The 22,919-nt window shown below is 47.7% G+C and overlaps 2 long non-coding RNA genes across 2 annotated transcripts; both read left to right on the top strand.

The window, feature by feature from the left end:
* Nucleotides 1-606: 606 nt before the first annotated feature.
* On the top strand, nt 607-1,174 carry LOC128332471 (uncharacterized). The gene is made up of 3 exons (XR_008310663.1): nt 607-675; nt 900-1,019; nt 1,121-1,174. It is a non-coding gene; the product is annotated as an uncharacterized LOC128332471 (long non-coding RNA).
* A 382-nt stretch (nt 1,175-1,556) lies between these two features.
* LOC128332472 (uncharacterized) lies at nt 1,557-3,595 on the top strand. Its single transcript, XR_008310664.1, has 3 exons — nt 1,557-1,609; nt 1,876-2,067; nt 2,362-3,595. It is a non-coding gene; the product is annotated as an uncharacterized LOC128332472 (long non-coding RNA).
* The last annotated feature ends 19,324 nt before the right edge of the window (nt 3,596-22,919 follow it).

Genomic DNA, 22,919 nt, shown 5'->3' on the forward strand with positions numbered 1-22,919 from the left:
ATCCTTAAGGGAATGCATCTCTCAGTGGGAGCCCTGATTCCCCACGTGCTCCAATGCCGCCTTCTCACCCCTCTTGGATGGAAGCCAAGCGGCATCAAACATGGACAGCTATGTGGTCCATTTAGCAGGGGGTAGACTAGCATGTGTTCTCAAGGATCCACCTTTTCCCTCCCTAGGCGAAGAAACCCCAGGATTTTAGTGCTGGGATCCTGGGAGGGCTCAGGACCTCCAGTCTGGAAGCCACTTTGGGGGTCCTGGCCTTCATGGAGCGGCTGAGGCACTGTCCATCAGAACACCAGGCCACGGTGAATGCTGTCCTGGCTGCCCTGTGCCGCCCTCTCTTCCACCACGTGAGTACTTGCACGCCAGTCCTCCGCCCCGGCTCTATGAGTGCCGGCCAACCTGCAGGTTCCGAACGGGTTGGAGAAGGGAAACCAGAAACCCCCTAGAGACCCATGCAAGCTCTTCATCAATTATGGAGGTGAGGAATTCCTCCCTAATAACAAGCCCTGTTCTTCTTTGTAGGAGGAGGCTAAGATCCGAAGGGCAGCCATGAGGACCCACCTGGATCTCCTGCAGCACCGCCACCACCACCACAAGGGTACAGAGGAGAACATCACGACCCTCATCGCGGTGCTGATGCATGTGGAGGATGAAGACCTGGAGGTAGCACAGGTGAGGGCCCACTTCTTCCTGCCACCCCTACGAAGGTGTCTAGGCTTCCCCAAGTCCAGCCACCCAGTGGCAGGCCCCAGAGTTAGCCTCACGGGGTGGTGAATTCACGAGCTGTCCCGCTGTGGTTTGGCCTATCCAGGCCCTACTCCTTGAAGCCCCCTAAGAGGTTTCTTGGAATCCCTTGGGAGGATTTTTCACTCCCATTCCGGTCTTTCTTTTGGCAGGCTGTGAAGGACAATCTGAGCCTCCTGGCGGAAGCCCTCCTATGGCACCTGGAGGGCAAGCTGCTGGCGCGGGACTCTTATAGCCTGCAGGAGCTGCTCCACAAGATCGCCAAGCGTCTGGTAAGGGCAGCCCTTCCCTGTCCGTCCCTCGGCTCAAATGACGCAAGGGCCTTTGGGCGATGCTTTGCTCACTCAGGATTTGTCTTTGCTCTTGATCCCAGATTCGGCAGCTCGGCACAGAGGACGCCGTGGAGATGGAGGCCACCAAGATCCTGGGCTTCTTCCGCAGCGAGCAGCCTTCAGTGAGGAGAACGGCTGCCCTGCTGATCGGTAAGCGAAACAAGACTTCTGGGTCTCCCTTAGTGGGTCGTCTTGGTGGGCAAAGGTTCATTCTCTTGGAGGGCGCTGGCAGAAGGGTGTGGAGGGGCAGGAGCTGTTCCTTCCCCAGGAGGACTGTCCCAGTGAGCGTTAGCGAGGTCTCTTGGCTTAATTTCCTCCCAAGGTGACATAAGAGACCCTGGAGGAATGGCTCAATCTGTCAGTCCCAGACGGAGCACAGAGGGGAGGACTTCCTCTCCTGAATGATCGGGTTGTCCATGCACAGTGTCCTGAACTGTGGTCCCATTTCCTTCCACCCTTGTTTTTAGGTCACCTGGTCCACAAAAAGGGCAGCATCCTCACTGAAGGGAACATAGAGACCTTCCATGCTGGTAAGTGCCGGTTTCTGGGTGGGAAGGGGAAGTTTCTGTGAGGGGAGAGGCCTAGATTTAGGGGCCACAGAGCTGGAATGGGCCACCTGTCCCCTCAAATAGAAGGTCCTGGTTGCATCCTCAGGGATGCTCAGCAGTAGGGTTTCCAGAGTGCAGGGGAGAAAGAGTCAGGACTTGCTCCCTCTTTGTGTGGAAATGGTGGGGCTTGGCCAAGGGTGGGGTGATCTCTTCATGCCATTTCTGAACCTTTTCCTTCATCCCTCCAGCGCTGGAGAGCTTGCTTGGCGACCATGACCCCGAGGTCGGGAGAGTTGCCTGCAAGACAGAGAAGATCGTGAAGAAGGCCTTTTCCCTCCACTCCCGGCACGGGCTGCGGGCTGCCGTTCGGCGCTTGTGGGCGGGCTGTAAGAAGAAGAGACACCCGCCAGAGTACGGTGATCTCTCCACCTGACCGACTGGTGAGTAGACCAAGGCAGGGCTTCACTTGAAGGGGCCCCGATGGTTAGGGAGGGGGCTGGGGCTGCAGGAAGGGTGGGCAGGAATCTGGGCAACCCTCCCTCGTGTTGGAATGCCAACTTCGGCCCTTGTGGCTGGTTGTACAAGTAGCCCAAGGGAAAGAGGAAAGATCTCTCTTCCCTCTGGGAAATGAGGACACAAATATTCTGCCAGGAGTCTCTGGTGCTTGGTGGTGTCATGGGGGAGAGTGTGAGAAGACCCCCCATCTCTGAACCAATGTCCTTCTCTCTTTCCAGGAACAACAGCCCCGTGCTCTCCCCTTGAAGATCAGCAGCTGAAGGGAGGTTCAGGAAAGACCGTGCAGCGCAGGGGCCTCCCAGAAGACCTCCTCCAAGCGCGTGGACACAAGATCTGTCCACAAGAAGACATCCAGCAGGGAAGTGCAGTTCTGTCTGAGGAGTGAGGGGGAAGCAGGCTCCACTCCCCTGGCCCAAGGAAGCCCCGCCTCTGGGGTGCAGAAGCCCCTCCCCTTGCTTCTGCTGGCAGGCTGTGGGAGGAGGCAACAGGACCACCCTGCCCCCAAGTGGCCCTTTGGAACCATTCTTGGGCTTCCCTTGGGTCCGGGGAGGCTGTGTGGCCCCAGCAGGAGGGCAAGGTCACCGCCTCCCTCCATTTCCACCAGCTGGCCAAGGAGCGCCCCCTCCTCCTTCCACCATCTCCCCTTCCCCAGCGGCCTGGCTTCCCCTGGCAGGGGAAGCCCCATCCAGGCATCCGCCCCCTCCCCTGCCGAGGGTGTGCTCCTCCCCCCCTCCACTCCTGCAGCCACGCCTCACTCCCCCCTCCGCTCCCTCCTCCTTCCTCCCAAACCGGTGCAGCAGCAGAGGAGCCTGGGAGACTCTGGGGGCCCCCTGCGGCCCCAGTAGCGCCCCCTGGTGGTGCCCGGTGGCAGGCCAGAGAATCCTCCTCTCCCTCCTGCTCCATGCTGTGGCTGCACAGTGGGAAGCCCGAGGTCAAGCAGAATTCTCTGGCTTGCCCCCCCCTCAACCCCCAGCCCCCTGCCCAATCCCCACTTGCTGGGCTGCCGGAGTGGAAAGGGAGGAGGAGCAGGGCAACCCCACTGACGCTGCTTTGTGCTTCTTGCAGGCTTGTGCTGCTGCTGGGCGGCTGGAGGAGTCGATCCGCCCCAGAAGAGGAGACCAAGTGAACGTGCCTGCAAGGAGCGGGGGTGGGGGGGGGTTGGGGGCTGGCTGGGACTCCCCCCAATTTTGTTTGCCCTGCCATTCCCTTCTTCTGTGTGACCCTGGGCTTCCCTCCTTCCCTCCCTCCCTCCCCCTCCCTCTCCCTCCCAGGGACAGAATGGGCTTTGCTGGTCGTCCCATTGGGGGCGAGTAGGAATTTTTGGCTTTCCAACAGATTGGCCAAGATGGAAAGTTTTTTTGCCTACTCCATTCTGTCCTGTTTTGTTTCCTTTAGTTAGAAAGTTAAGTGACGACTTGTAACCTATTTAAGTATATTAATAAAGTTGCCCCTTTTGTTAGAAACCATACCATCGTTTCTGAGTTCCTCTTTTCTTCTCGTCTCCCTTGGAGCGTTTGTGCCCACAGACTCCCAAGCTCACCTCTTGGCTGAGGGAGACGCTGCTACACTGCTACAGGTCCATGCAAATGCCTCTTGCTTGGAAGCACTCACTCAGACAATTGGCTTGGATCACTCCAGAGGAGCCCACTTGAGGTTTGCCGCCAATGAGGTTTGCTGAGCACAGGATCCTGGGAGCAAGCTGCACCTTCCAATCGAGTGCCCGGAAAGCACAGCCTTGGCAAGGCCTGGCAAGCTTACAAACCAACGCTGACTCCCTCCAATACAGCCAAATATGAAATGTGATTCCATTCCAGTGATTAAAAAGTCCTGCCAAGTATGAAATGCCATTTGTGCAGGAACAAGGCCTTGACCTCCTCTTGTGCTCTTCACATTTCTGTTTTGAATGCGTATTTGCTTCCTTCCTGTGCTCTGTAAGAAGAAGCTGGCAGGGATCAAGAGTTCACAGCTCCCGTTTGACAGTTTGGTCTGGTTGGGGAAAGAGTCCTGCTGTTTGGTTTTTGGAGGGAGGAGAGGGTTGGATTGGATTGGTTTGGTGTTTTTTTTTTAATGGGGGGAGCTCGCATTTATTTTGATTGGTTGGTTTGGTGTTTTTTTCAAATTCAATTTTTATTATTTTTAACAATATTAATATGTCATTGATTACGAATAGACAAAAGTGGACTTCCCGCACACATCTCTTCGTGAATCGTCAGCTATAAAGTTTACCCTTGCTATAATAATAGTTCAAAACATAAATTTAAATCCTTACAAACACAGCTAATCTACCCAACCTGCAGGTTTTTTTACTAAATTTCGAACCCTGCTGTAAAGTCCATAGTAGGAAAATAGTTCTTTAGATACAACAAGAATGGTTTCCAATCTTCTTTGAAGCATTCAAAATTTTGGTCTCTTATTAGTGTTGTAACTTTTGCCATCTCCGCATATTCCAAAAATTTTATCAGCCAATCTTCTTTTGAAGGCACTTCATTACTCTTCCATTTCTGTGCATATATCATTCTAGCCGCCGTCGAAGCGTACATAAAAAGCGTTGAATTAGTTGTAGAAATTGCACCTTCTATTATTCGCAGCAGGAAGGATTCTGGCCTCTTAGGAAATGTCATTTTAAATATTTTCTTTAACTCATTATATATCATATCCCAATATGCTTTAGCCTTCCCACAGCTCCACCACATAGGAAAAAAAGTGCCTTCAGACTGTCCACACTTCCAACATTTGTTTGATACATTTTTATACATTAATGCCAATTTTTTGGGTGTCATATACCATCTATACATCATTTTGTAATAATTTTATTTTAAAGCATAACATGCAGTCAATTTTAAATCGGTTAGTTTCGGAAAATTGGAGGGGGGGAAGAGAATAAAAGGAGGCTCGCCTGCAGCAGAAAGTTAGTGAAAGCTGGAGGAAGAGTTTAAAGTTGGCGCTAAAGCTGGAATTAGAGCTGACTAGCAGTAAGACCCTGAGGCTATTCACATGATAGTCCTGGGATGCGGAGGGCGGGCAGTGGGGTAGGCAGAGTCCAACTCATCTTCCCCCCAGATGATTCTTCTGCTTTTCTTCAGGTATACTACCATGCGCTCACATGATCCTCACTGCTCCCAGCAGTGTGGATCTTTGGAGGCTGGGATGACACATCCCAACCTTTGGATATCCCACAATGCATAGTGTGTCGAGCGTGGTGCATTGGGGGATAGGAACATACGAAGCTGCCAGTCAGACCATTGGTCCATCTAGCTCAGTATTGCCTACACAGACTGGCAGCAGCTTCTCCAAGGTTGCAGGCAGGAATCTCTCTCAGTCCTATCTTGGAGATGCTGCCAGGGAGGGAACCTGGAACCTAGATGCTCTTCCCAGAGCGGCTCCATCCCCTGATGGGGAATCTCTTATAGTGCTCACACGTCTAATCTCCCATTCAAATGAAACCAAGGCAGACACTGCTCAGCTAAGGGGGGAAGACACGCTTGCTACCACAAGACCAGCTCTCCTCTCCTCTGAGACGGGCGCTCTAGGCACCCATCTCTGTGTGCACTCAGGCAACAAGCAGCCCGAGCACCCACATGATCCCAGTGCCAGGGTAAAGGGCACGCTCGCACCCTAAACTTTGTCTAAAGGCCAGGCTTCAAAGTGGGGTTAGGCGGGCCAGCAGCACCGTGATCCATAGGGATGCCTGCGCTGCAGACGAGCAGCCTGGGTTAAACTACTTCTGGGAACCGTCTTCCTGAGAAACATAGCTAGAACAGTGAAGAGGGAAGCAGACGCAGGAGAGAACTGGCCCCCACCCCACCCCGATCAGTTAAGAGCAGAGAGCTGGAAATCACGGAGCTGGAATTGCATCTGCTTTGCTCGCAGAAGGTCCCAGGTTTGATCCCTGTCGTCTCCTAAATCTGCTTCCTTGCAATTTCACCCCATGGAATTTCTAATCCAATTTCTAATCCAGTCCTCGGGGGCAACAGAGAAAAGCTGCCTGTGACCTTGGAGAGCTGCTTCCAGTCAGAATAGACAATATTGTGCCAGAAATTTCTGAGCCAGGCGGACCCAGGGTCTGACTTGGTATAAGGCAACTTCCTATGTTTCTACTGGGGGCAGGACCAGAGTTGTGAAGGCCTGGAAAGATGGTCTTCAAATACCCAGAAGATCATGGAAGGAGGAGGGAGGAGTTCAAGAGATGCATCATGACATTTCACAACAGAAACGGAAGAGGAGCAATGTGATATCCATTGTGAAGCACTAAAAAGGACTGTAGAAATGATCAATTCTGAGTGTGTTTTCTCTTACACAAATTACTTGCCTTCCCTTGGCACATTATAGTTGCTGCACAAGGGTGTGGTCTGGTTTCGTTGCACATCTCGACTGTATGCTAGAACACTAACTCATCATTCTAAGGTCAGGGGTCCTCATATTTGGGTCTCCAGATGATACTGAACTACTACATCCCTGGCCACCATGGCCTTATAGAAGAAGGAACAGACTGGTTCTCTGTTGCTCCTGAGGGCGGGGCTACTAGAATCCATGGGTTGAAATGGCAAGGAAGCAGATTTAGGCTAGGCATTAGGAAGAATTTCTTAATTGTAAGAGCTGTTCGACAGCGAAGCAGTCTCCCTCATGCAGTGGTAGGCTTTCCTTTGCTGGAGGTTTTCAAACAGAGGCTGGACAGGCATCTGTCCGAGCTGCTGTAGCAGTTTCCTGCACGGAGTAGGGGACTGAAGACCTCTAAGGTACCTTCCAACTCTGACATTCTATGATCCTGTGATTCTATGGGAGTTGTACATAGGAACATAGGAAGCTGTCTTATACCAAGCCGGACCATTGGTCTGCTTAGCTCACTATTGTCTATATGTGTTGGAGATGGAGTTCCAGTGCATCGACCTTTTGCACCAACTAACCTAATGGCAACTAGGGGCATTGGGATCAGAGGGAGCTAGTCAGGGTCTCCTCACCTGTCCCTGCTTGCCTCTACTCTATGAACCCTCCTTTGACTCCTCAGGTACCTCCTGTGGTGAGTCAATCTTCTTTGTTTCCTCCTAGAGAGATGATGGAGACATATCCCCCTCTCTCTCCCTGATTGATTGATTGATTGATTGATTGATTGATTAAGTGCTGTCAAGCAGAGGCGTAACTAGGGAAAACGGCGCCCGGGGCAAGCACTGAAATTGCGCCGCCCCCTGCCGCTGCCCCTCCCGGCTGGGGAAAGCAACTGTGGAGGCGAAAACACACACACACACACACACACACACACACACACGAGGAGGAGGAGATGGGATTCCTCTGCCTGCCGAAGGCTGGTGGGGGGACGGCTTGCCTTGGGCTAGGGAAAATAGCGCCTAGGGCAAGCACCGAAATCGCACCCCTTTCCAAACATCTGATACCCATCTTTCAGATAACTTTACCATAATATCAGATCAAAAATACAAGTCAACCTCATTAATCTTTTAATTAATAAATTACTACCCTAACCCACTAGAAATAATTATATCATCAATATTCAATAAGGCGGTCAACTTACTTAAGAAAGTTAGTTGATTAATTGAATTTCATTTTTTCCCCTTCTCCAGTCCCCAGCTCCCTTTTGTCTTTAGCTTAAAAACTTTCACTACACCAAGCAGTTAAATTATTCACAATGAGCCATTTCTGTATTGATCACCAAGTATATTTAGCCCCAGCTTCTGGAATTTCTCCATTACTTACTGGAAAGCAGGCAGCTTCATTTCTTGTCTCCTTCACCTCATCCCCCTCCTTTAAAAAAAAAATTAAATACTTTTCTCTGTATTCCTCTCTCTGGCATACTGCATATCACATTTCCAAGACACTCAGTATATAACGCTTAGATTTCAACAGGCAAAGCTGCCATCAAACTGATGTTTATATGGATTTATTTTTTAAGTGAGATCCAAATGTTTGAGAAGAGAAGCAATTCCCAAATGCCGTTTCAAAATTACCTTCTCTTCCCCTTCTGCAGGTAACACACACACACACACACACACACACACGGCAAGGAAAAAAAGTTGCCTAAAGACAAGTGGGCGGAGAATAGTATCCCAGCCAATGACACGGGGAGAAAGGAAGGGAAATACAAAGGGGGTGGGGGTGGGGGAGGAAAGTCCTGCTATTAAAATAAAGTTTGTTCACCATTTCCAGCTTCTGATGGCAGCTTCAAACTCCTCCTCTCATCCAAGAACGAAGAGACAGAAGGAGTTAGGGTGCATTATTGGTTTAAAACAGCAACAAGTCATTGGATCCTCCCGGCACAGGAGATGCTACATAATTACGGGTTACTCTGTGGCAGACCCTCCTCCTGTTGGAAAGTTAAAGGACTTTGCGCTGTCTCTTTGCCTCAGACAGTGGAGGACAGACTAGTAAGTCAGAGGGCTAGAAGGTCAAAGACATTTGGTCATCACTTCCCGCTGCTCTGATGCGCTCCCTTTGAAATGTAGATTGCTAATCTTAGGGGATTCAACTTCCTTCCTCCTTCTCTCTCTCTCTCTTGCTACCTGGCTGTTGACCTTGCAACATGGCAAGTCTCTTGAACTGTACCATATGTGCAGAGAAGATGGTGAATCCATCTGCATCCATTTAGATAGATAGATTAGAGATCCTAAATCCTCACTTTCCTATCTAGAATGGAGTTCCTTAATAAATACTTTTTATATTGATTTGAAACTTGCAATTGGCTCCAAGTTACTTTACTCTTAGCACACATGCATGCCTAACTAAATCCACTATGTTTGTTCCTCTGTGCACTCTGCTATATTGAAAAAGGGATTCTCTCACCACAGAGAATTTCCAACACCTCCCCGCCTCCCTCCCTTTTGCAAAGCACACACTTTTTTGCAAAGTACACACAAGATAGAGATCTCTAGGAAACATTGGCATAGATAAGCAGAGCTGTTCTGGTCTCTCCACCACCCCACCCCGCCTCCACCGCCAAGCAAAAGAAAGACCCCAAGAAAGATTTACCTCAGCAGTGCATGCAGTAAATCCATTCCATCCCCCTTGTTTGTTGGTTGGTTGGTTTTGTTAATGAGCCTTTTCCTTTCTCTCTTTCTTTGCTGTGCCTAATGACTGTGTGTTTGTGCACTGCAGTTGGACCCAGACACCCTGAGCCTGGGAGAAAGAGAGAGAGAGATCTGGGAAGCGTGTTGTCTGTGCTCAGCAGAGCCGCTTGGCAGAGCAGCTCAGCAGACTTGGCAAATCGGTTACAGCCTCTCTGCTCCCGAAGCAAAGGCTCTTAAGGTTTCTTGCCATTCAGACGCTGGATGACTGACCCTTCTTAACAAGAGGTAGCATCTAAACAGATCTGCTTCTTTTCCTTTCTTTTCTCCAGGATGGCAAGAGCTGCACACAGCAAACAGAAACAGAAACAGAACGACCAGCAATTTGAATAAAGTTAACTTTATTTCTGGCGCTTTTGTTTGCTTGCTTGCTTGTTTTTGTCTTCCAAACCACATGACTGGGGGCGGGGTGGGGAGTGAGCGGAGTGATGATATGACAAAGAAAGAAGAGATGAAGAGGTCCTTGCCGACGCTGAAGCAGCCCTTTAGGCGCCCGCGCCGCGGTGCCCAGCACCGGAGCCGAGCAATGGGGGGGCGCCGGGAGGGGTGGAGGGGGACTGCTCTTTGTGGGGCGTAAAGAGAGGTCTTTTTTTTTTCCTGCTGAGCAAAAATAAAAAAATATAAAATCACCAAAAAAAATTTTATTGGCGAAAGCAGGGTATAGGTGGGGGCACTTTTTGGCGCCCCCTGCCAAGTGGCGCCTGGGGCACGTGCCCTCCCTGCCCCCCCGATAGTTACACCCCTGCTGTCAAGTCAGTGTCGACTTTTAGCGACCACATAGATAGATTCTCTCCAGGATGATCTGTCTTCAACTTGGCCTTTAAGGTCTCTCAGTGGTGCATCCATTGCTGTCGTGATCAGGTCCATCCACCTTGCTGCTGGCCATTTTCTTCTCTTGCCTTCAGCTTTCCCCAGCATTATGGACTTCTCAAGGGAGCTGGGTTTTCGCATAATGTGTCCAAAGTATGCTAGTTTGAGCCTGGTCATTTGTGCCTTGAGTGAAAATTCTGGATTGGTTTGTTCTGTGATCCATTTGTTTATTTTCCTGGCTGTCCATGGTATCCTCAAAAGTCTTCTCTAGCACCAAAGTTCAAAAGTGTCAATACTTTTTCTATCTTGCTTCTTAAAAATCCAGCTTTTGCATCCACAGAGTGTCACGGGGAAAACAATTGTCCAAACTATTCTAATCTCTGTAGGTATAGACACTTCATGGCATCTAAATATCTTTCCCAAGGCCTTTATTACAACTCTGCAAAGTGCTAGTTGAATAGATGATGATGATGATGATGATGATGATGATGATGATGATGATGATGCTTAGTACCGCAAGACCAGCTCTCCTTCTCAAACAACTTCTGGGAATACATATTTAAGAAGAATTTAAGAACGCGCCTGCCTTGGACGCTCTCTGCCCTGAAGCTTCCCATGTGGCCAGTTTGGTGCGTTAGCATCATTTTCAGAATTGTGGGTCGGCTCCCCCTCTTCAGATTGCAGGTAAGATTTCATTCCTTCATTCATTCATTCATTTGATTTTTATACCACCCTTCCAAAAATGGCTCGGAATAATACACAGAGGAATAATAATTAACTAAATAAGATGGATCCCTGTCCCCGAAGGGCTCACAATCTAAAAAGAAACATAAGATAGACACCAGCAAAAGTCACTGGATGTACTGTGCTGGGGATGGAGAGGGCCATTTACTCTCCCCCTGCTAAATAAAGAGAATCACCACATTAAAAGGTGCCTCTTTGCCTAGTTAGCAGGGTATTGCTCATGCTCTTCCCCAGGGGAAAAAACCACACATTTATTCTATGCAGAAACCACATGCTTTTCTAAAAACAAAAACAAGTTTTACCACAAGCAAGCATTGTGTAAGACTATGTGTAAGACAAATCCTATGATATTTATTTAGACTGCCTTTCTGCCTTCCTACTGTCCACCACCCTCTTGCCATTTTAAGCAAATCCAGACTCACAGTTTCATCAAAAATGTCCAGGTGTTCAGTTTTAAACATTTCCCCCCTCCGTTTCAAAACACTTAGGACTTCACTGTGAATATAGGAACTTAGGAACATCAGAAGCTGCTCTATATTGAGTCAGGCCCTTGGTCCATCTAGCTCAGTATTGTCTACACAGACTGGCAGCAGCTTTTCCAAGTTTACAGGCAAGGGTTTCATATGCTTTCGTAGTTTGTTGGTTCAATAAAAAAATCTTGTCCTAAAAAATAAAATAAAATTTTTTGTCCTAAAATCTTGTCCTAAAAATAAAAAAAAAATCTTGTCCTGTCTTGGAGATGCTGCCAGGGAGGGAATGTGGAACCTTCTGCATGCAGTTTTCAAACATTATTCCCTAAAGGAGCATTTTATTGTCCCTTGGACTGTGTTAGGGATGGGGCTGTATTTCAGTGGTAGAGTATCTGCTTAAAGATGCTGAAGGTCCCAGGTTCAATCCCTGGCATCTACAGGGAGAGCTGGGGAAAACTCTTGCCTGAAACTCTGGAGTGCCACTGCTAGACAGAATAGACAATATTGAGATAGATTGGGGTTCCCAACAGGGGGTACTAGTACCCCTAGGGGTACTTCAAAGGCTATCGGAAGAGCCAGCGTGGTGTAGTGGTTAGAGTGCTGGACTAGGACCAGGGAGACTTGAGTTCAAATCCCCATTCAGCCATGATACTAGCTGGGTGACTCTGGGCCAGTCGCTTCTCTCTCAGCCTAACCTACTTCACAGGGATGTTGTGAAGAGAAACTTAAGTATGTAGTACAGTGCTTTGGGCTCCTTGGAGGAAGAGCAGGATAATAATAATAATAATAATAATAATAATAATAATAATAATAAATTATCATTATTATCATTAATTATTATTATTATTATTACAAGACAGATCTCACCAGAGGAGCCAGACAAAGAGTACCTCTCCTATCAACAATATGGTGAGACATAACTTTAATAAATCTATATCGGATTGGCCGTCGCCTGGGTCAACAAGGACCGTTCCAGGTGCTATAGTCCCTGGACATCTGGTGGCAAGTGGGCTACAGGACTCAGGATCTTCAGTTGAGCAACCAGGGCTGGAGACAGCAAAGCTACTGGAAGAAACGTCGCTTAACCGAAAAAAATATACAAAAAATGCCAACAAGGAAATAATGATCTGCTATTACAAGTCTGGTCCAACTAGAAGAGGTTATTTAAAAAGAATGTACCAAATTTGGAAAGAGAAGCATCCAGATACAGAAATAACAGAACAAAGGCTAGCAGACCAGAGAAGATTCAGAATAAGAAATAAAGTATTCACAGGAGTTGAGCTGGAAGAACTGCAAAGAGCAACACAGGTTCAAGATATGGAAGAAGAATTATCACCAACTGAAGCAGTTGCTCAGGCGCAGATGGAGGAGGTGTTGGAAATAGAGGATACCACCATTGCTGAACTGTTTCAAAATCAAAACCAGGCAACCTCCCCTTTGCCTTCACCTCAAAAACCCAAATGCCGTTTAACAGGAAAGCAACAAGAACTAAAGCAAAAAATAACTGAGCACTCAAGCAAACAACCACCAGGGTTCGACTTCCCGCTCTAAAAACAGTTGCCAAAAAAGAACTTGCTCAGGAATTAAAAGATGTCAATGCTGCACTTGCAGATATAACAACCAAGAATTTGCAAGAAACAAACCAACTCATGTACAGTGCAGCAACAATAACAACACAAGAGCTCGGATATAAGATCAGTGGACCTGTAAAAAAAGAAAGCAGTACATCACCTAAATGGAAGATTTGATTAGAAAATAAAATCTCCAGGCTTAGATCAGATGCTAGTAAATTGAAAGATATGACAGGCAAGAAGCTGAAGAATGAAAACACCAAACAGTATCTGATCCAAAAATACCACCTAGATTCAAGGAAAATGAGAGAAGTCCTGGAAATAATAAAGCAGCAAATAACAGCAGTATCAAAGAAGATTAGCAGATATGAAGCCAGAATTACACAACACAGGCAGAATCTCCAATTCCAGTCAAATCAGAGACGTTTCTACCAAAGCATAGAAGGAGAAACTGCAAGAAAAGTAGAAACGCCAAATAAAGAAGAAACAGTGCAATTCTGGTGGAAATTATGGGACAATCCAATAGATTATAATAAAAAAGCAGGCAGGATGAAAGAAGTCAAAAAATGTAACCAACAAATGCAAGATCTAATAATAACACCAGAATTAATCAGTGAAAGAGCAAAGAAAATTAAAAATTGGACTGCGCCAGGCAACGATGAACTGCATGGCTTCTGGCTTAAACACCTAACAAGCCTTCATAAACAACTATCAAAGCAGTTCAATCACATTTTGTAAGGAGGTGATATTGAACAATGGCTAACAACTGGGAAAACTCATCTCATCATGAAAGACCCAGCAAAAGGTGCAGTTCCAAGTAATTATAGACCGATAACCTGCCTGCCAACCATGTTCAAATTATTAACTGGAATAATAGCAGATGAAGTGATGCAATACTTATTAACTAACAAACAGCTTCCAGTTGAACAGAAAGGAAATTGCCCGAACACCAGAGGCACAAAAGACCAGCTGCTGATTGACAAAATGATTTTAGAAAACTGCAAGAGAAGAAAAACCAATCTAAGTGTTGCATGGATTGACTACAAGAAAGCCTTTGACTCATTGCCTCACACATGGATACTAAAATGTTTAGAAACAACTGGTGTCAGCCAAAACATTCAGATATTTATTTAAAAATCAATGAGCACGTGGAGTACAGAGTTAACAATCAATGGTGAGGCATTTGGACAGGTTAGCATTAGAAGAGGCATCTTCCAAGGGGACTCACTATCCCCTCTATTGTTTGTAATCGCCATGACCCCACTTTCACAAATACTAAACAAAACAAGCCTCTGATACCAAACATCTAAAACATCCAGTAAAATCAACCATCTGCTGTACATGGACGATCTGAAGCTGTATGGAAAGTCCCAGTCAGAAATCGAATCACTGCTAAACACTATCCGTATATTCAGTAGCGATATAGCAATGGAGTTTGGACTAGACAAGTGTGCTGCATTAATAATGAACAGAGGGAAAATAAGAAAAACAGAAGGAATAGAACTGCCCAATAGAAGCAAGATCAAGAAGCTGGAAGAGAAAGAACCTTACAAATACTTGGGCATTCTCCAGGCTGATAACATCGCACACGCTGAAGTTAAAAGAAAAATGGGAAGTGAATACATCAGGAGAGTCAGAAAAATCCTCAAGTCCAAACTCAATGGCGGGAACATCATACAAGCCATAAACACCTGGGCTATACCTGTTATTAGATAAACTGCAGGAATGATAGACTGGACCCAGGCAGAGCTAGAGACGCTAGATCGTAAGACCAGGAAAATCATGACCATCAATCGTGCTCTGCACCCCCACAGTGATGTAGATAGGCTCTACCTCCCTCGCAGCTCAGGTGGAAGAGGAATGCTGCAAGTCCATCAAACAGTAGAGGAGGAGAAAAGAGACCTTGAAGAATATATAAGGGACAGTGAAGAAGATGCACTTCAAATGGTCAAGAATGCACAACTATTCAACACCAATGAAACAAAACAGGCCTACAAGAAAGAACAAGTCAAGAACCGAGCAGAAAAATGCAGAAATAAGCCCCTGCATGGTCAATATTTGCACAATATAAGTGGAAAATCAGACATCACCAAGACCTGGCAATGGCTTAAGAATGGCAACTTGAAGAAAGAAACAGAGGGTTTAATACTGGCTGCACAAGAACAGGCACTAAGAACAAATGCAATAAGAGCAAAAGTCAAAAAATCCACAACAACAGCAAGTGCCGCCTTTGTAAAGAAGCAGATGAAACAGTGGACCACCTGATCAGCTGTTGTAAGAAGATCGCACAGACTGACTACAAACAAAGGCATGACAAGGTAGCAGGGATGATACACTGGAACATCTGCAAAAAATACAAGCTACCTGTAGCCAAGAATTGGTGGGACCATCAAATTGAAAAAGTTGAAGAAAATGAAGATGTAAAAATATTATAGGACTTCCGACTACAAACAGACAAACATCTGCCACACAATACACCAGATATCACTGTAGTCGAGAAGAAAGAAAAACAAGTGAAAATAATCGACATAGCAATACCAGGGGATAGCAGAATAGAAGAAAAAGAAATAGAAAAAATAATAAAATACAAAGATCTACAAACTGAAATTGAAAGGCTGTGGCAGAAAAAGACCAAAATAATCCTAGTGGTAATTGGCGCCCTGGGTGCAGTTCCAAAAGACCTTGAAGAGCACCTCAACACCATAGGGGCCACAGAAATCACCATCAGCCAATTACAAAAAGCAGCTTTACTGGGAACAGCCTATATTCTGCGACGATATCTATAACGATTGACAATAAAATTCTGGCATCCCAGGTCCTTGGGAAGGACTCGATGTCTGGATAAAACAAACCAGTCAATAACACCTGTCTGACTGTGTAAACAAGAAATAATAATAATAATAATATTTTCCCTTCTACGGAGTGAAAGCAGCTACTCTGGTGAGAACGCAGGTGGCAGGATGGGAAGGAATGGAGCAGCTCCGTCAAAGTGGCCACTGCAAAAGCAGGAGCATAACAAGGTTGGAGTGGGCCCAGAGACGAGGTTTTACAATGGGCCCCTCGCTGATTGATTGGTTGGTTGGTTGGTTGGTTTACACATTTCACAATATATAGTGCACTCACACTCACATCCCCAATATGTATCACATCCCCTAACCGCCCTGAGCCATTTTGGAAGGGCGGTATAGAAATCAAATAAATAATAATAGGAATATGGTGAATATTTATAAAGTTATATTTATATCTATTACTATATAGTTATATTTATATCTATAACTATATATAGTTACAAATATAACTAAATTTATATAGTTATATAGTTCACTGCCAGAACTATGATCTCAGGGAACTAATGGTGAAGTTCCAAATTTGTTTCTGGTTGATTATGCAGCCTTGTTCTATCTATCTATCTATCCATCTACGCAGATAGTCTCCCCCAAGCGCCAGAGCTGTGTGTGTGTTGGGGGGGTGTCTTTTAGCTGGTCTTCTATAGGCTATCGAAGCTACTTCCTTGGAGACAGGGAAAGAAATGTCAAAGAGGGCTCTCACAGATGGAGCGGGCATTGCACAGAATGCTGTTTAATGCAGGGACCAACAACCATCACGTTTGCTGGGAGCGTGGGGGGGGCGTTGGGGGGGGGGTCAGCACAAAAGGAGAATGTCCCATCTGTCCCAATTGTATCCAAGAAGGCTTCCCTCTCGCCATCATCATCGGCTGTCATAATCGAAGATCCAGCTGGCCACTTGATTCCTTAAGCAAACAGGCAGCCTTCGGATGCTCTTTCTCTCCCCCTCCCTCTTAGGTCCAGAGGCAGGCAGGTTTAGCAGAAAATGGATGGTTGGAGAGAAGCAATGGTTTTTGAGAGATTGGCTGCTGGTTTTTGAACTAACTTAAGTTTCCAAACTGCGTACAAAGGCAGCCCCACGTAGAGCGCATTGCAATAGTCAAGCCTGGAGGTTACCAGCTGATGCACCACTGTTTTGAGATTGTTCTCTTCAAGGAATGGACGCAGCTGGTGAATCAACCAAAGCTGTTGGAAGGCACTCCTGGCCATAGCCTCCACCTGAGATACCAGGGTGAGGCTTGGGTCCAAGGGTACTCCCAAGCTGCATACCTGTTCCTTTTGGGGGAGTGTAACCCTCACCCAGGACAGGAAGATCTAACTCATCCTTCAGATTCTGAGTGCCTACAATGAGCACCTCCGCCTATTACTGCCTGTAGGCAGGCATTTAGGGAATGAATGCCATTTCCTGATGATGGTGGTGGTGGTGGTGATGACAAGGAGAAATAGATGACAAGCATCCTGATAACACCCTGCACCAAATCTGATGATCTCACCCAGCGGTTTCATGTCGATATTAAAAAGCATTGGTGACAGAATGGAGCCCTCTCAACTCCATAGCCAGCTCTAAAGCCAGTTTGAAATGGGTCTAGATAATCCGTTTTCTCCAAAACTGTCTGGAGTTGGTAGGCCACCACTCTCTCAGTCACCTTGCCCAACCATGGGAGATTGGAGACTGGCCTGTAACTAGCCATCGCTAAGGGATCCAGGGAAGGTTTCTTAAGAAGTGGTCTATCTATTGCCCCTCCTCCAAACAGGGGGTACCCCCTCAGCGATGCATGAATGATATTAACGAGGCCACCTCCAACAATCTCCTTGCTAGATAGAAGCAGCCAAGTTGTTGGAACACAGGAAGCTGCCATATACTGAGTCAGGCCATTGTCCCATCCAGCTCAGTACTGTGTACACAGACTGGCAGTGGCATCTCCAAGGTTGTAGTCAGGAGTCTCTCAGCCCTATCTTGGAGATGCCAGGGAAGGAACTTGGAAGCTAGATGCTCTTCCCAGAGCAGCCCCATCTCCTAAGGGGAATATCTTACAGTGCTCACACTTCTAGTCTCCCATTCATATGCAACCAGGGTGGACCCTGCTTAGCTAAGGGGACAAGTCATGCTTGCTACCACAAAACTAGCTCTCCTCCTGTTAGTCGGGCAAGGTTCCAGAGAACAGGTGGTAGGCCGCACCGCCCGAAGCAGCTCGTCCACATCCTCAGAAATCACAGATTGAAACTGATCCAGCATAATACTGCAAGAGGGATTGCTGAACACCCCCTTCATAACCCTTGCAGAAATAGTGGAGTCCAAGTCAGCCCAGAATACAGGAGATTTTATCCGCAAAGAACCCATTAAAAGCTTTACAGCAGAACAAATTCTCCGGGGACTGATTCCAAACAGAAAGAGCAGAAATTAAACTCCTCACAACCTGGGATCGCTCTGCTGAACGCAAATCTGCATGCACAATTCATGCAGACCAAAATTGGTTTTTTGCCGCATGCACCGCTATCACATAAACCTTCAAATGGATCCAGTGCTGTGTCCTGTCAAATTTGAGCCAGGTTTCCCTCCACTTGTGTGTGTTCCAGTCACACCTACTCTGATGCTTCAGCCCCCGCAACTCCTCTGTATACCAAGGGGCCATTTTTGAAGCAGGTTGGAAGGGACGCTTAGGAGCAATCGTGTCTCTTGCCCTGGTGAGTTCCATATTCCAGGTTCCCACCAGGGCCTCGACAGACTCACTGGCAGCACCAACATTAAAATCCTCCAAGGCTTTTTTGGAATCCTACTGGATCCAGCAGCCTTCTTGGGTGGGCCATCCTAATAGGTCCACCACCCCTGCAGGGGTGGGTTGTGGCTGTGAAGCAGGCAGTGGTCCGTCCATAACAATGGGGAAACCACAGGATCTCCTGACGATGGAGCCCAACAGAAGACCAAATTGAGTGTGTTTCCGGCACCATGAGTTGGTCCTGAAATTAATTGGGATAGGCCCATCGATTTCATGGCCTCTATGAACTCCCAAGCTGCACCAGACAAGCCAGCCCCAAAGTGGATACTGATGTCGCCTAACATCAAAAGTCTGGGAGACTCCAACACCAACTCTGTGACTGGTTCCATCAGCTCAGTTAGGGAGTCCGTTGGGCAGCGGGGTGGACGGTACACCAACAGTCTATCCCTAGTTCCCAGCCTGAGAAATATAAACTTGGTATAAGTCATCTGTCTCACAGAGGCTCTGGTAAGGGAGATGGTATTCTTATGGACCACAGCCACCCCACCCTACCCCACCCCACCCACTTCCCCTAACCTGCTCCCCATCAGAGTCATCTGATTGGAGAAGCTGGGCCCAAACTGGACCCCTTTCCTCCCGCAGCCAAGTCTCAGTTATAGACTTATACAAGCCGGGTCAGCTCCCTGCCTCACCCATGATCAAGTCGTGGATGATTTCGGTCTTCTTCTGAACTGACCTGGCATTGCAGAGGAGCAAGGTCCTGCTCCAGTGAGTGTATGCACACGCTCTCTACTGAAGGAGATTCGGGGCAGAAACCCTGTGTGTAAAGCCTCCTGCAAACTCTAGCCCAGACCTCCAGCCCCACCCGAATATAACCTTCTCCTAGACCTCAGTCCCACCCCGAAGGCCCGGCACCAAAAGCTGGCCCCCTTTGGAGGCCAGCTTTGGTGGCTGCCTAGAGGCGGTCTGCCGGCCCTCTGGTGCACCTCCCTCCTTTTTATGCCTCCAAGAGCTCAGCAGCCCCTCCCAGGGGTGCACCAAAGTAATTCAGGTGCCTGGACCACCCAGCCATGAGACACCCCTCCCCCCGCCCTGTATGAGGCCCCCCAATCTCATTGGGGGGGCCGCCCCTCCAAAGCTCTGCTTAAAAAAATACTTGTGGCTGGGGGGGGGGAGTGGAGCAGTCCTCCCTCCCCCCTCCTCCGGCGGCAGCCAAGAGAGATGCTGGACCCATTTGTTGGGGCCAGCATCTTTAAGAAACTGCCAGACGCGCCCGTGCAGTTTAGAGATCGTTGCAAGCCTAAACGTCACGGGCTTGCAATGATCTCCTCTGAGCAGGCGTGCCTCGCAGTTTCTTAAAGATGCTGGCCCCAACGGATGGGTCCGGCGTCTCTCCTGGACAGAGCAACTGGCCCTATCCAACCCCAGCACGGCACCCCTCCTGACGGCTGCTGCTGGTGTCCACCTTGTGTTCCAGCATTTCCAAGCATTTCCTAACCACACCACTCTACCTGATGGATGTCCAGCCTACAGGCAGCAGGCAGGGTGGGAGAGAGAGGAGAAACCTGAGCCGCCTCCTTGGGTGTCCCCCTGACTCATTAGGAGGAGCTGCTCCTGATCTATAGTTGAGCCTTAGCTTCTTTCAGGGTGGTGGGAAGGCAGAAGTTGGCCTAGAGAAAGGGAACTGGCGGAAGGGGGAATTACATGTCGACTCTCCTTCCCTTCCACGGCGTTGCTTGTTCTGTTATGACAAGTACGGTAACTACAGGAAGTCCCTCACTCACCGACAGGCAGTATTGTCTTCCTAAAGTTTGTTTGAAGGTCAGCTGTTTGGAACCCGGGACACATTTCATGTCACAGGGTGTGAGTCATCCCCTTTGCTAAGCAGGGTCCATCTTGGTTGGCATTTGGATGGGTGACGAGATGTGAGCCTGGGGCGTAGCTAAGGGAGGTGGGCCCGTGGTTGGCCCTCTCTCTGACGGTGCCTTGGAATGAGGGGAAGAATGAAGAAAAGAGGGAGGGGTGGAGCTGGGGGGCCTTCAGGAGCTGGGGGGGGCTGGGTCCTTTGAACCATCCATCATAACTACACCCCTGATATGGGCACTGTCAGCTGTAAGAAATCCTAGGAGGATGGGGATTGAGCTCAGTGGCAGGGCATCCGCTTGGCGCGCTGGAGATCCTAGGTTTAATCCTTGGCAGCATCTCTCGGGGTAGATCTGGGGGAGACTCCTACCTGAAACCTTGGAGAGCTGCTGCCAATCAGTGTAGACAATAGTAAACTAGGTGGACCAAAGGTCTGACTCGGTAGGAGGCGGCTTCCTGTGTTCTTATGTAACAGCAGGAAAAACCAAAGCAGAAGAGCAAAACAACAACACCCAACCCAATTGCTTAGACTGTGTAGACTAGGAACAGGGCCAGCAACGAACCTGACCACTGCTATCCACACTGAGGAGACCATTGTGATGCACTGTATGCAGAGCTGTCTTTTGAGGAGACGAACCCAACACAAGCCCGAAGTTGCAGTCCGTCTTGAAATACAAGCAAATTGCATTTAATATTCCCCTCTTTTGCAGTATTTGTTGGGCCCCTAAGTACCTTCTCTTCCACTGCAGCTAGGAGGCTTAAAATTAAAAATCCAGCTGCCAGACAACTAGCCAGACAACTAGCCAGCCAGCCAGATAGCCACTCTTGCTATCCCTCCATGGACAGCAGGGTGCCGTTCACATTTCCAGTGCCTTTTTGTGAATTTAATTGCTGCGATATAGAGTTAGGACATTGTATCCAGGTGAAACTCGGAAAATTAGAATATCGTGCAAAAGTCCATTAATTTCAGTAATGCAAATTAAAAGGTGAAACTGATATATGAGACAGATGCATTACATGCAAAGCGAGATAAGTCAAGCCTTAATTTCTTATAATTGTGATGATCATGGCGTACAGCTCATGAAAACCCCAAATCCACAATCCCAGAAAATTAGAATATTACATGGAACCAAGAAGACAAGGATTGTAGAATAGAACAATATCGGACCTCTGAAAAGTATAAGCATGCATATGTATTCAGTACTTGGTTTGGGCCCCTTTTGCAGCAATTACTGCCTCAATGCGGCGTGGCATGGATGCTATCAGCCTGTGGCACTGATGAGGTATTATGGAAGACCAGGATGCTTCATTAGCGGCCTTCAGCAATTCTGCATTGTTTGGTCTCATGTCTCTCATCCTTCTCTTGGCAATGCCCCATAGATTCTCTATGGGGTCAGGTCAGGCGAGTTTGCTGGCCAATCAAACACAGTACACTGTATACTTTTCGGAGGTCCGATATTGTTCTATTCTACAATCCTTGTCGTCTTGGTTCCATGTAATATTCTAATTTTCTGGGATTGTGGATTTGGGGTTTTCATGAGCTGTACGCCATGATCATCACAATTATAACAAATTAAGGCTTGACTTATCTTGCTTTGCATGTAATGCGTCTGTCTCATATATCAGTTTCACCTTTTAATTTGCATTACTGAAATTAATGGACTTTTACACGATATTCTAATTTTCCGAGTTTCACCTGTATATGGTGTCAAACGGTTGCTGCTTTTTTCGGGTGGTTTGTTTCCGCGAGACTGCTCCCCCTGCTGTTTACATTCCAAATGCAACTAGCCTGAACGGAGGCGTTTTGCTGCTGATGAGCAGCTAGTTTGGAAAGCGCCACGCAGAAGGACATTGCAAGAGTGCGCGTCTGGTTTTTGGTTTTGTGAGAGGAAGGGGCATAGGGGATGCAGAAGAGAGTGTCCTACACAGGGTAAAGGATTTAATGTGAGCCAAGAAACTGTTTTAATTGTAAAAGCTCTGTCCTGGAGCATATTATTACTACTGCTACTACTACTACTACTACTAGTAGTAGTAGTAGTATAAAAGGCATGCTTTGGGGCAGAATGCCCCATGCACCTAGGGGCAGACCATGGAACATAGAAAGCTGCTTTATCCTGAGTCAGACCCTTGGTCCATCTAGCGCAGTACTGTCAACACTGACTGGCGGTGGCTCTTTGAGGTTGCAGGCAAGAGTCTCTCCCAGCCCTACCTGGAGATGCTGCCAGGGATGGAACTTGGGACTGTCTGCATACAAAGCAGATGCTCTCTCTCAAACCTCTGGATCCTTCACACCTCCTTCCCCTCAAAAGGCAGCTATGTTCTCTGTGCTAAGCTATGGTTCCGTCTCCAACAGGACTTCCAGAAAGGCTTGACCTGCTTTATCACCTCTCTGTTCCATAATTAAATCTCGCTGGACTCCCCACAGTTGCACCCCAACTCTCTCTCTCTCTCTCTCTCTCTCTCACACACACACACACACACACACACACACACACACTCCCAACAACATGTTAAACACTGCTTCATGCATTACTTTGCAATCATGGTGTGAAGTACACAGCTGAAGCGCTCTCTGAACAATCAAACAACTGATAAAGTACCATTGATGGATTTACACAGAGCCAAATGACAGGTCCCTGTCCCAAGGAGCATGCAATCTCGATTTTTAGCAGAGAAAGACAGTAG

Source organism: Hemicordylus capensis, chromosome 7, assembly GCF_027244095.1.
Source record: "Hemicordylus capensis ecotype Gifberg chromosome 7, rHemCap1.1.pri, whole genome shotgun sequence".
Lineage (NCBI taxonomy): Eukaryota > Metazoa > Chordata > Lepidosauria > Squamata > Cordylidae > Hemicordylus > Hemicordylus capensis.